This window comes from Gordionus sp. m RMFG-2023, chromosome 2 (genome assembly GCF_954871325.1).
Source record: "Gordionus sp. m RMFG-2023 chromosome 2, tfGorSpeb1-WG-v2, whole genome shotgun sequence".
Taxonomy (NCBI): domain Eukaryota; kingdom Metazoa; phylum Nematomorpha; class Gordioida; order Chordodea; family Parachordodidae; genus Gordionus; species Gordionus sp. m RMFG-2023.
In genome coordinates, this window is record NC_088776.1 from 52825112 (window position 1) to 52841330 (window position 16219).

General features: G+C 26.2%; 1 long non-coding RNA gene across 5 annotated transcripts in view; it reads left to right on the top strand.

Moving 5' to 3' along the window:
- The window catches only part of LOC135923935 (uncharacterized), a 26749-nt gene extending 10530 nt beyond the window's left edge, over nt 1–16219 (top strand). The window contains exons 2-5 of one of the 5 annotated variants that reach the window (XR_010571303.1): nt 847–1010; nt 15291–15394; nt 15642–15862; nt 15924–16219. This is a non-coding gene — a long non-coding RNA (uncharacterized LOC135923935). Of the gene's footprint in view, nt 1–846; nt 1011–15290; nt 15395–15641 lie in introns of all 5 variants that reach the window. The other 4 variants (XR_010571305.1, XR_010571304.1, XR_010571301.1 and 1 more) reach the window with 4 other exon arrangements.

Sequence of the window (16219 nt, forward strand, 5' to 3'; positions counted from 1 at the left end):
TCTAAAAAGAGCTTATAGTAAAAAAGTACCTAAAAAACATGTATAATAGAAAATTTCCGCGAGATGGAGCATTTATAAAAATAAAGTTTACATTTTTTTATACAACAAAAATGATGGTTTGATTTACAACAAAATTTTTGTATATATTCTATACTAACAATGACATAAATTTATAATTGTTGTATAAAAGTTTTTTGATTTTTTTATGGAAGAATAAATAAATTGATAAATTAAAAAAATTAAAAATAATCCCATATAATTCATGAAAAAGTAAAAGTTTATAAAAACAGGAAAATATGTTTTGTATAATGGAAAAATAATTGGCTCTAAAATTATTATATTTTTAATTTATTTTTAAATTTAAGCTTTCTTTTCTCTCAACATGATGAAATAAAATGTTTTTATATCTATGGACTATGACTATGAGTTTAATTAATATTTGGAAATGACTAAGGGATCCTAATTCCTAATCTAGCATATGCAGTGCCAAACTGGAAACCAATTTTATTAGGAAATACATAATTCTCTAACATATGTGCAACCTTTTTATATTTAATAAATTTTTTATTCAGTGTTTGAAAATAAGCATGTTATTTGACATCATCTTGTGATAAAAGATGAAAGGTATACCCCCTCCGTTATTTCTAATATTAACTAAATACCAATCAATATCGCTTAAATCATCTTGATATATTAATGCTATTCAAATTAATAATTAAAGAAGATATATATATACATACTTACAATTAATTGTTACTTTAATATCAGAGACCTGCAGAGGTACCATTTGTACAGTCCGGCCCGGGTTTTTAAAAAATATATTATATTTATTTTTAATTTTTATAGGTAATAATGGCGATTTAAAATATTTGGCCCGGGTATATTTAAAAAAGTTAAAAGACGACTTTTATCAAAAATATTTTTTAAAGTATTTAAACCCATGATATGGCTTACCATTCCAGTGGATATGCTTCCTTATGGACATTTCTTTCATTGAAATTGCCACATATGTAAGTCAATTAGATTTATTTCGTATATATTTTGTTGATGGAAGAATTTAAAAATCCTGTAAAAACACATTTATATAGTTGATAAAATGAAATCACAGAGATTATTATTTATAGTTGGGATAAAAAGATAAAAATGTTCACTCTATAGAATAAGTATTTGTTTGATTTTTAAAAAATCTCTTTTAACCACATGGGTTCACTTACTTAAAAGCAAGGCTGTGAACCCCCTTCTAAAAAAGGGTTGAAGTTTGTGTTTGGGTTCAGTGAAAAATCTCTGAACCAGGTTCGGATTCAAATTCAGGGATCGGTATCCAAAAAATTTTAAATTTACATAAAATGGGTACACTAAAATAAAAACGATTCACGAAAAATTTTCCATAAAAAAATGTTTTTAACATTGAAAAAAAAAAATATGTTTTAAATAAAATTTTTAGTAATTAATTATTTCAAAATATATTTTGTCCATAGATGTATACTAATGAAAACTATATTAGGATAAAATTTTAACCTTCTGGTATATTTAATTTTAAAATGAGATTAAGTGGTTTGCCAAGCCCCGGGGTTTACCTAACCACAGTCTCCCCTATTTTTTAAAAACCGTTCAAATTTTTTGAATTTAAAAAAAAATCAAACAAAAGAAAGAAATTTTATGGGTGCTCCCGTTGGTGAACACACAGCCATATCATCCTTCCTACAATCTACACTCGAAACCCTTAATGAGTTGGCTGACCTATTTTCCCTTCTCCCCTCTCATAAAGCCTTTTTTCTCCTGAAAAATTTCTTCAATATCCCAAAAATTCTTTACGCGTTCCGCTCTACCCCTATTTTTAAATTTCCCACTTCCTTAGGCATTTATGAAAATGGGATTAAAGTCCTAATTGAAAGTATCCTTAATATAAAATTCCATGAATTAGCATGGACACAAGCCACCCTTCCTACCAAGATGGGAGGACTAGGCATCAGATCCCCTTCCGATCTTGACTTAACTGCCTTTATATCGAGCTGTCTTTTAACCAAAAATTTAGTCAATCCTAATTCCTTAAATTCTGACCCTTCCTTTGATAGTGCCATCATTGAATGGAAATCTCGATTCATTGCCGACCACCCAATTCCAGAAACGAACAAGCAGAAGGACTGGGATAAGCCATTATTGCAAGCTGCGTCGAATCTCTCCTTTCCAGTATGCAATCATTGGACCGTCCCTTATCTCCTCTCTGCTTAATGGTTCTGGACATGAGTTTCTCGAAGCCATTCCATCCGCGAACTTACAATTACAATTGACCCAAAATGAGCTAACTCATGCTATAGGCAACCGTTTAAATTGCTTAGTAACCCAACCCCACATCTGTGCCGGCTGCAGTTCTGCTGTTTTGAGTGGAAGACATAGTCTACATTGTCGTTCATGTAAAGGCCGCATCGTTAGACATAACATTTGCAATTCTATAATTCTTAGAGCTCTGAGATCCGCTCAAATTCCTTCTATTCTCGAAACCTCTGGTCTTTTCAGATCTGATGGAAAACGCCCTGACGGGATCTCTCAAATTCCCTGGAAGCGAGGTCAATTCTTGGTCTGGGATTACTCTTGTATTGATCCATTGGCTCCTTCCAAGCAATCCTTTAACATTCTGGAGAACAAGGAGCTTCTAAAAATTGCAAAATATTCAGAGATAGCCCAAGATCACTTTTTCATTCCCATCATTTCCACTACCTTGACTACCTTTGGGAATCGTGCTCTTTCTTTCTTCAAGGAACTTGGATCGCTAATCCGTAAACTAACAGATGAACCTCGTGAAGGCTTCTTCTTAAGACAAAGACTCGCCATAGCAATTCACAAGGCTAATTACATCAGCTTCATTGGCAGCCTCATCTCACATGATGATTAGAATATATTTTATATAATTTTATTCGCGTAATGAATAATTTATTTATATAATAACTTTTCAATGTTCATTTTTATTTATGAATTATAATTCGAAGAAAAATAATATAATAAAATAATTGAAAGATAAAAAAAAAATATAAAAAATAAAAATAAAGAAAAAATAAAATAAGTAAACATAAAAAAAAATCCTTGTAACCTGTCTATATTTAAAAAAAGGTTTCATTCAAAGCCATTACAATTCTCTATAATAATAGAGATCATAAATACAATAGAAAAAAAATAAGTTGGAGATATTACATATTTTGATCCAGTATTTGATTATTTATAAGTTTTTTGAATAAACTTAAATTTTCTTGCATAAAACTTGTCAAGTTTGTCATATTCCTTTTTAAAAAGATATACTTTGTCAATTTCATTATGAAGATCCAATCCTTAATTTATTCCTATTTCAATATAATGCTACAACTCTATATGGTTACCTTCTTATGCCGCTATTAAATATAAAAGTATCAGACATATAAAATCTCATATTTTAAAAGATGATAGGATTTTTTAGTTTATTTAATTACTTCTGTGCTTCTAAAATCTTCGTTCTATCTTGTTTAATGAGATTTAAATTAATTCTATATTACAAACCGAAAAGAAAAAAACAACTAAAGATTATAGAATAATAAGATTCAAAAATTACTTGGATTGGGGAAAGAGAAATCTTAATGTATTACCAAATTGATTTATGAAAATTTATAATTCGATATTTAAGATTCAGCCTAATATTTTCCCTCGCTTATAACTGGTTTTTATTTATTTACTGAAAAAATCTAATAATATACCAATTTCGGCAATTTATTTAATTTTCCAAAAATGTTTTTCTTTAAACTATCTTTCAAGCGGGTTGAAGCAGTAAAGAAGTATGAAATACGCACTAATTATTGACATAAATTTTCAAGATAATGCTTCCTGATGTTTGGCTAACTTTACACTTAAGACGTGGTATCATAGTTAGTTTTCGGTTCATAATTCGGTAACTTTTTTAATGACTGGCGAAATAGATTAAAAAATTAATAAGGCGTAAATATTAGAAAGCCAGTTAGTTAGTACTACTTTTGGCATGATGCTAATTTTGACTATTTTATATTTTTTACCAATAATTCTTTTCCTCTTTAAATCAACTATAAAAGAGAATAAAGTAATAAAATCTACCAATAAGGCCCTACTTAATGGTTTAGTATAAGTTTCAGAATTAGTGTTTCCAACATCCTGGCTCACTTCACGCTTGAGCGTATCGTTATAGTTTTCATTTTGCTTATAACGTTTCTTTCTATGATTATCATTTGAGTAAGGAATCAAATATTTGTGCAAGCCCCGATATCTATTTTAGTAATTTTCTTCTTTCTTTATTCTGTATACCAAATAGATTAAATTAATATACAATTATGATCTATACATTGATAATAAATAAATGCTTTCATAACTTTTTAATCTTAAGGTAGGTCAAATTCTTGTTAATAATAATTTTTTCCTTTATACAGACTACTATACTGGTTAAAGTCAGACACTAATAAAGCAAAAAATATTGTCATTTTAGAATTAGGGCTTGTTCAGCCAACCTTAACGGAGATTATATAAAAACCACCGAAAAATCAATAACATATAAGAATTTTTTATACCGAAAAATTAATTGTGAAATGAAACATTCTAATTTTAGTTAAACAAAAAAAAACTTTTACATTAATTTTAAATTTATATCATTTTATATTATAAAATATATATTCATATTCTGTTGTAAATTAAACTGCTATTTTTGTTAATGCTCCATCTTGCGGAAATTTTTTTGGTTCTTTACTTCAGATTTAATAAATGTTATGTTTAATTTTACAACTACAAAAACAAATTTATTCTTAAATTACATTATGATACTTCTATTTAAAAAATATAATTTATATAAGGAAAATAAAAAGTTAGATTTGAATATTATAATACAAAATAAATTAATTAAGTAGAAATATAAATCGCGAAGGGTCATTCGATATAACATAAGAAGAAAAAAACTTAATTTACGGTCAATAAAATAACACTCAATAATTTATAATATTGTTTCTCAATAATCTCACCGATTATTATTATATTTTATAATTTCTCAATAATCTCACCGATTATTATTATAACTTAATATTAATGGTTAGAATTTTGAACATATTACTACTATTTAACATTTCTTTATTTTATAACTTTTTTTAAAATTAATTCCAATATTTTTATAAAACAATCATAAAAAATCATAATAATTCTCAAAAAATGTCTATAAAAATTCTTTTCTTGTTTTACAATTCATATATTCCTCCGCGTTAATTCTTTATCAATCAATATAAACAAAAATCAATATTTTTTATGTTTCTAAATATATATTAATAATTGATTGACATTTATCATCTAATAATAATAATATAATATTGATAAATATATATATATATAATATACCAACATATATGAAATATCTAATACAAATATATATGAAATATATATCACGACCGCCCTAAAAAAAACCAAGACGGAATAATTAAAAAAAATATGTCAACTTGAAATTTCTATATTTATTCATTATCTTTGTCCTCTTTCAACATCTCGTTTTCTTCAGTTTCCATACGACTATATTTCTTTTGTAAACCCATATTGTCGTTCATTTTAATCACTGTCGAACTCATTTTGGTAGCCTTGTCACTGATAGTTGGCGTCTTAGCATAATATTTGAATTTATTCTCTATCAATGTATTTGATTCTCTCAGGTTTTTAGCTTGTATTTCTGTCAATTTTTTCCCTATTCCATCATAATTGGTCGATGGCCATGGTCGATTTCCATACTGTTGATTATAAGATTCAATTTCGTTTCTTTTATTATAGTTTACATATCTATCCCCAGATAGTACATTTTTAGTTTTTCCACAGAAATAACTGGTTGCAGGAACTTCCTCCGAGTCACTCATATAATCATTACACTCTTGGTTCATCAATACCTTAGTTGGTATCACAATTTTTAATTGAGTGTCCGAAACTTCGGCATCTAAAGCAACGCTTATAGCTGTCCACACTGGGCTTTTTAATAGATATTTTTCTCCTTTTTATAATTTTCAATTATATTATGTGGTCCTCTGTGTCCAATTTATAGTTCATTTTTTTTAATATAATTTTTCTTTTTAAATAAAAAAAAATTTTAACTTTATTTTCTCAAAAATAATATAATTAATAATTAAAATTTTTTTATCATGTGGTATCTCTCTTTTTTTTTTAACAACAAAAATAAATTCTTCCCTCATAATTATAATCATGAATACCTATTTTATTATTTTTTTTAATTAAATAAAATAAATACTTTATTTTTACTTGTCCAACGCAATAAAAATGAAAACACATTTAAGTCTTTCTCTCCTTTTTTTTTTATATAAATAAAATTTCATTTCTCTTATAAAACCACATAAAACATATTAGTCTTAACATAAAAACAACCTTATGTTTTTCTTCCCTTTTTTTAAAAAAAATAAATAAAATTTCACTTTCACATAAAACATATTAATCTTAATCCTCTTTATCTCCATATACTTATTTATTTCTTCACAAGTTTATATTTTAGTAAATTTATAAGATCTGAGACCAATATCATAGAATCACGTGATATAATATTTTTTTTTATAAAATGAAACATATATCCCTAGAGTAGATTTCCCCATAAATCTGCATGTTCAATTTTTTATTATTATTCACTCTTCTCTAAAATGATAAGTATTTTTTTTTATTAATTTCTTCTCAGTTTATTCACCTTTTTGCTATACATATATTTTTAATTATCTAATTTATATTTCTCATTGATACTTAATTGTATAAATTTAACCCTAAATTGTTTAAGTACAAAGTAAGTTTGTCCTAAAGATTTATAGGAACTTTGTTTCCGGTCTTTATGGACAAATTTATTATTATTATTTTTTTTTAAATTATATACCTTAATAAAATCATTATGACGTACTCCCACAGTACCATCATCAAATTTTATATTTCACAATTTATTCCCAATATTATCCAAAACAATACCTTTTTCCCATTTTTTTTATGGTCAAAAAGTCTTCCCCAAATAATTTGACCCACAAGGAATTTTATATTGCTTTTTCCATAATATTCTAAATTATCAATCTCTTTTGATTTAAGAAAATCTAAAGGTAATCTGGTTCTTCTACCCAAAAATAATTCGACAGGAGTAACTCCCTCTTTATTTCTTGAATTATTATAATATAACTGGGCTAACCAGACTTCATTTTTCTCTTGTTTAAATTTCTTTAACCAATTTTTCACTATGGCTACCATTCTTTCAGCCTGGCCATTAGAGCTAGGATGATAAGGTGGAGTCAAAATATGGTTAATTTTTATCGAGTTACAAAATTGTTTAAAATTCTCACTTATAAAAGCCGGACCTCCATCCGATACAATTATTTTAGGAATACCAAACTTAGCCCACAATTTTTGTAATAATTTAATAACAACTTTAGTTGTTAACCCCTGAACCTCTTCAAATTCAATCCATTTGGAATATGAATCCACCACTAAAAAATATGATTTTTTATCCAATTCAAAAAAATCTATGTGGAGACGGTCCCATGGTTTCTTTGACTTTGGCCATACTTGTCCCATCTCTTTACGGGGCATAACGGCACATGTATTACATGGAACACATTCCTTTGTAATTTTTTCAATATCATTACCCATTCCAGGCCACCACACATATTCACGAGCCCAAAATTTCATTTTACTTTGACCCTGATGTCCTGCATGTAATAAATTAATTATTTTAGCACGTAATTTCAAAGGAATTACTGCCCTATTTCCTCTCATTAAACAATCATCCACCACAGATAATTCTTTTTCAAATTTTTGATAAATTTTATAATTATTTTTCCAAGGTTTTTTTCCCGTTACAAATAATTTTATTTGTCTTAATACTTTATCTTTTAAAGTATAATATTTGAGATCTTCCCACGTTGTATAACCTCCTTTTAACATATATGATAAAGTACGCACTAAAGTATCTTCTCTATCTATAATCATATTATCAATTATTTCAGAAGTAGCACAACCTGCTCCTAATCTTGATAATATATCAGGCAAATTATTTTCTCTTCCTCGCCTATATTTTATTTCAACATTAAAACTTCCGACAAGTAACAACCACCGTTGTAATCTTGGGGACATCATTAATTCCTTGTTATCTTTCTTAAACAAATGAATTAATGGTTTATGATCGGTATAAATCACAAATCTTTTACCGATCAAATATTCGCGACATTTGGTCAACCCAAAAATAATCGCTAAGGCCTCCTGTTCTAACAGAGTACCTCGTTTCAACTTCATGAAATATTCTCGAAAAAAAAATAATTGGTCTCTCTAAACCATCAATGACATGTAATAATGCACCTCCTACACCTTTATTTGACGCATCAACAGCAAGAATTATCTCCAAGTCATTATTAAAACACACTAAAATTGGTTCCTCACCAATTTTTCTCTTTATATGTTCAAAAGCGTTTTTTTGTTCAATTTTCCACTCAAAATTGACGCCTTTTTTTAATAAATCATACAGTGGAGCTGCAATTTTTGCAAAATTATCCACAAATCTATGATAATAATTTATCATGCCCATAAAAGACTGTACCTCAGCTTTATTACTAGGCTGATTTATGTTCAAAATATTTTTTAAATTTTTATCGAGAGGTTTCACTTCAATTCCATTAATTTGATGACCCAAATACACTATTTCGGTGACACCAAGAATACTTTTCTCTTTACTAGCCTTTAAACCTTTATCTTGAATTCTCTTGAAAACCTCTTCAAGACGTTGATTATGTTGTTCTGGCGTCACTCCAGTTATCAACACATCATCCATATAATAAAATACGCCTTCCAAACCCTGGAAAACTGATGCCATTGTTCTCTGAAAAATTGGTGCAGATACACTTAATCCAAAAGGTAATCTACAAAATGCAAATAATCCTTTAGGTGTTGTTATTGTCAACAATTTATGAATTTCTTCTTTCAAAGGCAATTGTAAATATGCTGATGAAAAATCAACTTTTGAAAAATATTTGGCTCCCTTTAAATTTGCCAAAATTTCTTCAATTCGAGGTAATGGATATTTCACTTCTACAACCCATTTGCTAAGTGTTACTCGAAAATCTGCACATAATCTAAGTTTTCCATTAGATTTTTTAACAGGTACTAATGGAGTAGCCCATTCACTATATTCCACAGGAATAATAATACCATCATTAACCCATTTATCTAATTCTTCGTTGATTTCCTTTTTCCACTCAAAAGGAACTCTACGACACCCTAAGAAAATAGGTGAAAATCCCTCTTTTAATTTTAAATCCACTTAATAATCATTTAGACATCCCAAAGTGTCTTCAAAAATTATACCATATTTTTCCACTAAAATAGGTATAGCCTTTTTAACTCTATTAAATTCATAAATTTCATTATTAATTTTTTTATCATTATCAATTTCACTATTGATTTCAGATGGATTTGAATACATCATGGTTTTCGCATGATATTCACAAATATTATTATTAACTATAGATTCTTTCATTTCACTCATTAATTTATTCAATTCTCTTTCTTTAAGTTTTTCTCTGACTTCATTAGCCATTATTTTCATTTCGGCATTTTCTTTAGCTAATTCACTATCAGTGATAAATAAATCCCAATAATTAATTCGAGGTCCCAATTTGGTAATCCAATCCCAACCCATAATTGTTTCAACATTTTTATTCACTATCCATAAATCTAAAATTATAGGAATATCATGGAAAATAACATCCCACTGAGTTCTACCTAAAACTTTGATTTCAGATCCATCAAATTGTTTAATACACATATTTTGTCTCAACAATACCATTCGGCCAATATTTATAAAAATTTTCACTAGACATTATTGAAATACTTGTCCTGGTATCAAATAACATTTCAACCATTTGTTCACCAAATTTTAAATTAATATGAGGACATGAACTCTGTTCCTTTGCTCCCTCAGTTATTAAATTTTTAGGCATTTTAATGTGCTGAATGACATTTATTTTAATCTCATTGTCAATATAATTTATATTCATACCTAAATTCATCTCAGAATTTAAAAGTCTCTGAATTTCATTTATGGTTTTATTTAAAATTTCCCTTGGATATATATCACTCATTTGATTACAATAATCCTTTTTATTCAGATTATTGGTTAATTAAAATTTTTTTATTTCATAAAATGACCATAAAAATTCCCAACATTACAACTCTTTTTATTCAAGTTAAATTTCAATGTATAATCCTCATTCCCATGATGATTATCTATTTTAATATATATATCCACAAAATTTTTAATAAAATTATATATATCACAAAATTTAATATTTTCAAAAATTAGTTTATCTATTTTTATATGATTCTCTTTCAAATCATTTAGTCACTGTGACCCACTCACACTTTGAATACAATGTATAGCAATATGTCCCATTTCTTCACATTTGAAACACATTCTATCATGATCTGTATTAGATATCTCCATTTTATCTACATTTTTTATAATAGGATTTTGTATATTTCTAACCACCGGTTGTAACACTACCGAGGTTCTTTGTGGAAATCCACTTTTAAAATTGGCTTCTATTACCGTGCAATTTCTTTTTATATGTCCTACAAAACCACATCTATGACACACTATGTCATTTTTTTCACTTGGTTTTGCAGTCACATTTTCATTAGTTTTTCGGTCTCTTCAATAACAATTTTTACCAATATGTCCCTTTCTTCCACAAAGTTCACAACTTTCAATCACATTATTATTTTTAATTTTTAAGTTGGACACATCTCTGGACAAAACTTTCATGTTTTCTCTCATTTCTCTAATTTCACATAAAATTAGAGATTCTTCCGTACTTTGTCTCAAAGTACTATTTTTATTATAATTTTTTACAATTTCTACAGGTTTCTCAATTAAAACCTCTGAAATTTTTTTTTTAAATTCAATCACTATTGAATTTAATTTTTTATTGATATCCTCTGATATATTATTATTCTGAGGAAAATTAAATACTTCACCAGTATCTAATATTTCCTCGGATTTTTCCTCCGACATAATATTCTTTTTATACATTTAATTTTTTTAATTCTAACAAAATTAAATGTAAGCTATTTTGGATATCCTCAGAAATATCTGGAGATTTCACCAAAATTTCAGAAATTAAATTTTCAGTATTAGTATTTCTTATATCATTTTCTTTATTTTTAATAGATCTTCTTTTTATTTTCTTAATTGCATGTTTCATTATAATCAAAGTTACATAAAACACAAAAAAAATTACTGCAGTAATGATATTATTAGTTACATCCACTTTATTAAACTTTGAATTAAATATTTTATTAAAATGATCCTTATAATTCTGCATTTTATCAAAATCAGGCTTACGATGAACAGTAACAAAAGAAAAAGCCATAATTTCATTAATTATCCAAAATTTAAAATTTTATCTTATATATTTCTAATTTTAATCCAAAAATCCTACTATTGCGTTGTGTAATTTATAATATAAAAATAAATTTCTTACATATCCGGAATCCACTAATGTTTTTAGGAACCCGGTCCTCGAAAATCTTTTTCTTGATTAATAAATTCTGAAATTTTCTTAACAAAATCACCCTAATAAGAGTTAACGAATCCTGGTACCACTGCACCAATAAAATAACACTCAATAATTTATAATATTGTTTCTCAATAATCTCACCGATTATTATTATATTTTATAATTTCTCAATAATCTCACCGATTATTATTATAACATAATATTAATGGTTAGAATTTTGAACATATTACTACTATTTAACATTTCTTTATTTTATAACTTTTTTTAAAATTAATTCCAATATTTTTATAAAACAATCATAAAAAATCATAATAATTCTCAAAAAATGTCTATAAAAATTCTTTTCTTTGTTTTACAATTCATATATTCCTCCGCGTTAATTCTTTATCAATCAATATAAACAAAAATCAATATTTTTTATGTTTCTAAATATATATTAATAATTGATTGACATTTATCATTTAATAATAATAATATTGATAAATATATATATATATAATATACCAACATATATGAAATATCTAATATAAATATATATGAAATATATATCACATATCATATATAATATCCATCATACCGGAAGAATCACATATTTTGCAACTTATGTAATAATTTTTAATTTGAATAAGTTATGATGAATGAATGTCAACGAAAGAATATGATATGGTGAATTCTCAAAATGAACTAAATAATGTTATATATTATTAATAAAAACGTATCGGATATTATAACATTAGTATTATTATGAAAATTGTTTAATATATATAATTAATTTTATACATTTCATTATATGAATTTTTAAAAAATAATTAATTATTTTTATTATACCTTTAAAAAAATACTACAACATGCAATTTATATTTATAAGCGATTTAAAATAAAAAAAAATTCAGAAATACATGAAATAAACATATGACTTATTAAAATAAAGGTTGATATTTACTAATTGGCGATTATTTTAATGACGCTATTTATAATAGCTGAGCTGTCTATGTTAATACAAGTCCATGATCATTACAGTAAATTTTTTACATTAAATAATAAAAAATTAGCCTCACCCTGGAGGAACTTATGCAGGTTCCCATGATAGGGAGTTTTCAATTCCTATCGGATCGTAATAGTTATGAGAAAGGGAAAATATGTCAAAGCATGTGTAATCCGAATATATGTGTTTGTCTCTATCCCATATGATAGATCCAACAGATCAAGTACTGTTAATGATAGGGATATTTCAGGGTTCGAATGTTGGAATATTAGCTCCATATAGTGGTTTATGCTATAAAATTTATTAATGATTTAATTCCTTATATATATATATAATTTTATTCTTTTAAAACAAATGCCTTCCATTTCATGTTGTCAAACACATAACTCTTTATTACAGATTGGTATGATTTGACTAAGTTATGATTCCTTTTGTAGAAATTTATGAGTTGTTGACATTTAATAACTAGCTTTGTATTATAAATATCAGATTTGATTTCAAATATTATGAATATTATTAAATTAAAAGCCTTTACAAAGAATCGAGATGCTTTTTGTTTTTACTTAAACAATAAATACATGTCTTGAGTCGCGATCACGATTCTAAGCTATAAACCCGTATTATATGTATAAGTTCGATTTTTCATCCCATAATATAAATAATATAGTTGTTAAAGTAGCGCGCTATCTTTTTTGGTAGAGATAACTAACAGCCCGCGATTTATCCAATTATTTATTTTTTTTTAGCGCGATCCATTTTTTGAATTTAAAAATATAATGAATGTAACTATAAACATAAAAATTTAAATATAATTTATAATTACTTATAATTTTTATGATTTATTATTTATATTTTCAATTTGTAATATCAATTTGTATTCTAAACCTAAGTCATCTGGTTTAAATTATTTAAAAAATCTTCGCAAATGAATATCCACTTCGTTGCAAGTGAGTCAAACAATGATGTCATTAATGAAATGGAAGGTATCCTGGAAGAAAATGTAATCTGAACTTGTTCCAGCCCCTAGTAGATTCTATGTTAAAAGCAGGGTTGCCAGATATTCTTCATATAATAATTAATGTCATACCCCCAAATTTGCGGGCCTTCGGCCCGCTTTTGCCCGGCCTTCGGACGGGGTAATTGATGTAGCATACTCATCTAAGTTAATATGTTATATTCAATATAACAAGATAGACAATGAAAATTCTTTATTGATTTACTAATAACAATTATGATATATAATTTTCTCATGTTTATAAATATAGCGTAATATTAATTATTATATTTTATGGATGATTTTAAAAGAAGCAATAAAGATTTCCCATCGGCACTGTGGAGATAGGCTGAAAACTCTTTGCATCAATAGTTATATTTTGTTTAACCATAAGTTCAGCTTCCAATGATGACGTTCTTTTCGCCAAGCAGTAGTCATTAGACTGAATATTCTCTCTGATGAAGCATTTGAATGCGGAATAGAAAATAGAAAATTGTATATTTTCTCTATCAATGGTGAGTTTTTATTAGAATGAAAATCCATCCATTTATCTTGGGAATTCATGTGATTGTTTTTTGATAATTTTTCTTCATAATAGGAATAAAATTGTAAATATTCCTCAAAGATAATTTCTGTATCTATGTTTGGTATTTTATAATTACTAATAATTTTTTGTAATTGTTCAAATTCTGGACATTATTTTAATGTCATAGGGCTAAGATATTTCCATATATTATCTATAATATAATATCATAACGTTTTTCTACATATTCTATAATATTTTTTATAAATATCTTTGATTCATTTTTGATATTTATTACCTTTTCTACATCATTATTATATTGTAAAATATTTTTAGAAATGCTACCATAAAAATTTTGTTAAATTTTTAAATAATGAATTATTTAGTTTTAGGATAAGATCATGTATATTTATTGCTAATACATCTATTGCTAAATTTATGTTATTGACTAAAGTGCCAACGTTAAGGAAAACACCTAAATATGCCTCTGCACAATGATCTCCAAGAATTATTTTCAAAATTGGTGGGGTTGCTGATTATGATAAAAAATATTCTTTAAGGGGTTAAAAATACTTAAGCATCCGCTTAATCGCTGGGATTAATGCAAGCCAGCGTGTTGAAACATGGCGAAGTGATTCTGACCATTCTAAATTGCACCATTCTACCAATTCTTTTAAAATTTAACTCTTTTTGTCGAGTTGCTAAATTCATTATAGCATTTAATTACTATACTCTCAATATCATATTTAAGAAAAATTATGGCCTTTTTAAACGAATTGTGAAGAATGTGGCATATAAAACCCATTGGTATAATATTATTACTATAACTTTTCAATTCTGTCTAAATACTTTAATTTTTCCCAAAGTTTACAGATGCGTTATTTGCTCAATAAGCTGTTACATTAGCAATATCAAGTTCAGCGAATTTTAAATTTTCTAGCAAGCATCTAGATATGTCTTTAGAGGTTTCACTGTGAGACGAAAAAATTAAGTAAATAAACATTTATTCCATTCTTTTTGTTGAAGTATCTAAGTAATAAGGGAAATATTTTTATATTACCTTTATTCTATGCCATTAGTATTGAAAACGGATGATTGTTTTTTAGATCTTTTATAATATTTGCCCTTAATTTATTTCATTATTTGTTTTTAAAAATATTTTAAAAAAATTTAAAAATAAATTTAAAAATATTTTGTGATTATTTTAATCTACTCAAAAAACGTTAGAAAAGCGTGAAGTGTGAGAAAACGTGGGAAAAATTACGTATGAAATCGTGAGAATCACGGCTAAATCGTGACATCTGGCCTTGGTTAAAAGGCATTGAGAGAAGGTATATAAAAATTGATTTACTATATTATGGAAAATTTATTTTCACGGCAAAAAAAAATATGTATTGATACATAATTTAAGCTAGTTTAATTTATTTTGGATTCAATATTATATATGTAGAAATCTAAGATAATATATAATTGTTCTGTGACTGAATAATTTATTCTAACTTAAAGTTAAAAGCTAAAAAATTTACAAAATTTTTTGATTAAGATATATTTTACATACATTACTTTTGTAACTATTAGATTCCACAACCGATACAATGATGATAATGTGCTTTCATTCCAATTTTAAACTAAACTGGCCATGAATTAACTTCGATGATGCTAAAAATCAAGATAGGCTCATAGTAAAGCTGAATAGTTTCATATAAAACAAAGATTCCCTAGTTACAACCACAAAAACGACTTTCTCTGATAATATTTTTGATAAAGGATACTAATATAATAAAAAATCCCCTAGACTAGTTTTTTAATTCTAAAAATACTCATTTTGATAATTTTTTTTATAAAAATATGTATATAAAGTTAAATACTTCCTTGCCCACAAGTGCTAGTGTTCGCTCAAGATTTGGGGATGTTAGTATAGAAATGATTTTATTATTAAAATGCAACAAAATAAATAAAAAATGAATATTACCATAAATAGTTATTTTTATTATATAAATTAGTCTTTTTACATAAATTTTTTTATAATCAAAACTAACTATATTTAAATATATATAATTGTTGATTTTTTATAAGCAAAAAAAAAACAAATTTATTTCTAAATTATTAAAAAGTAGTCAAAGCTACTTTTTAATAATAGTAACTAATAGCGAGCT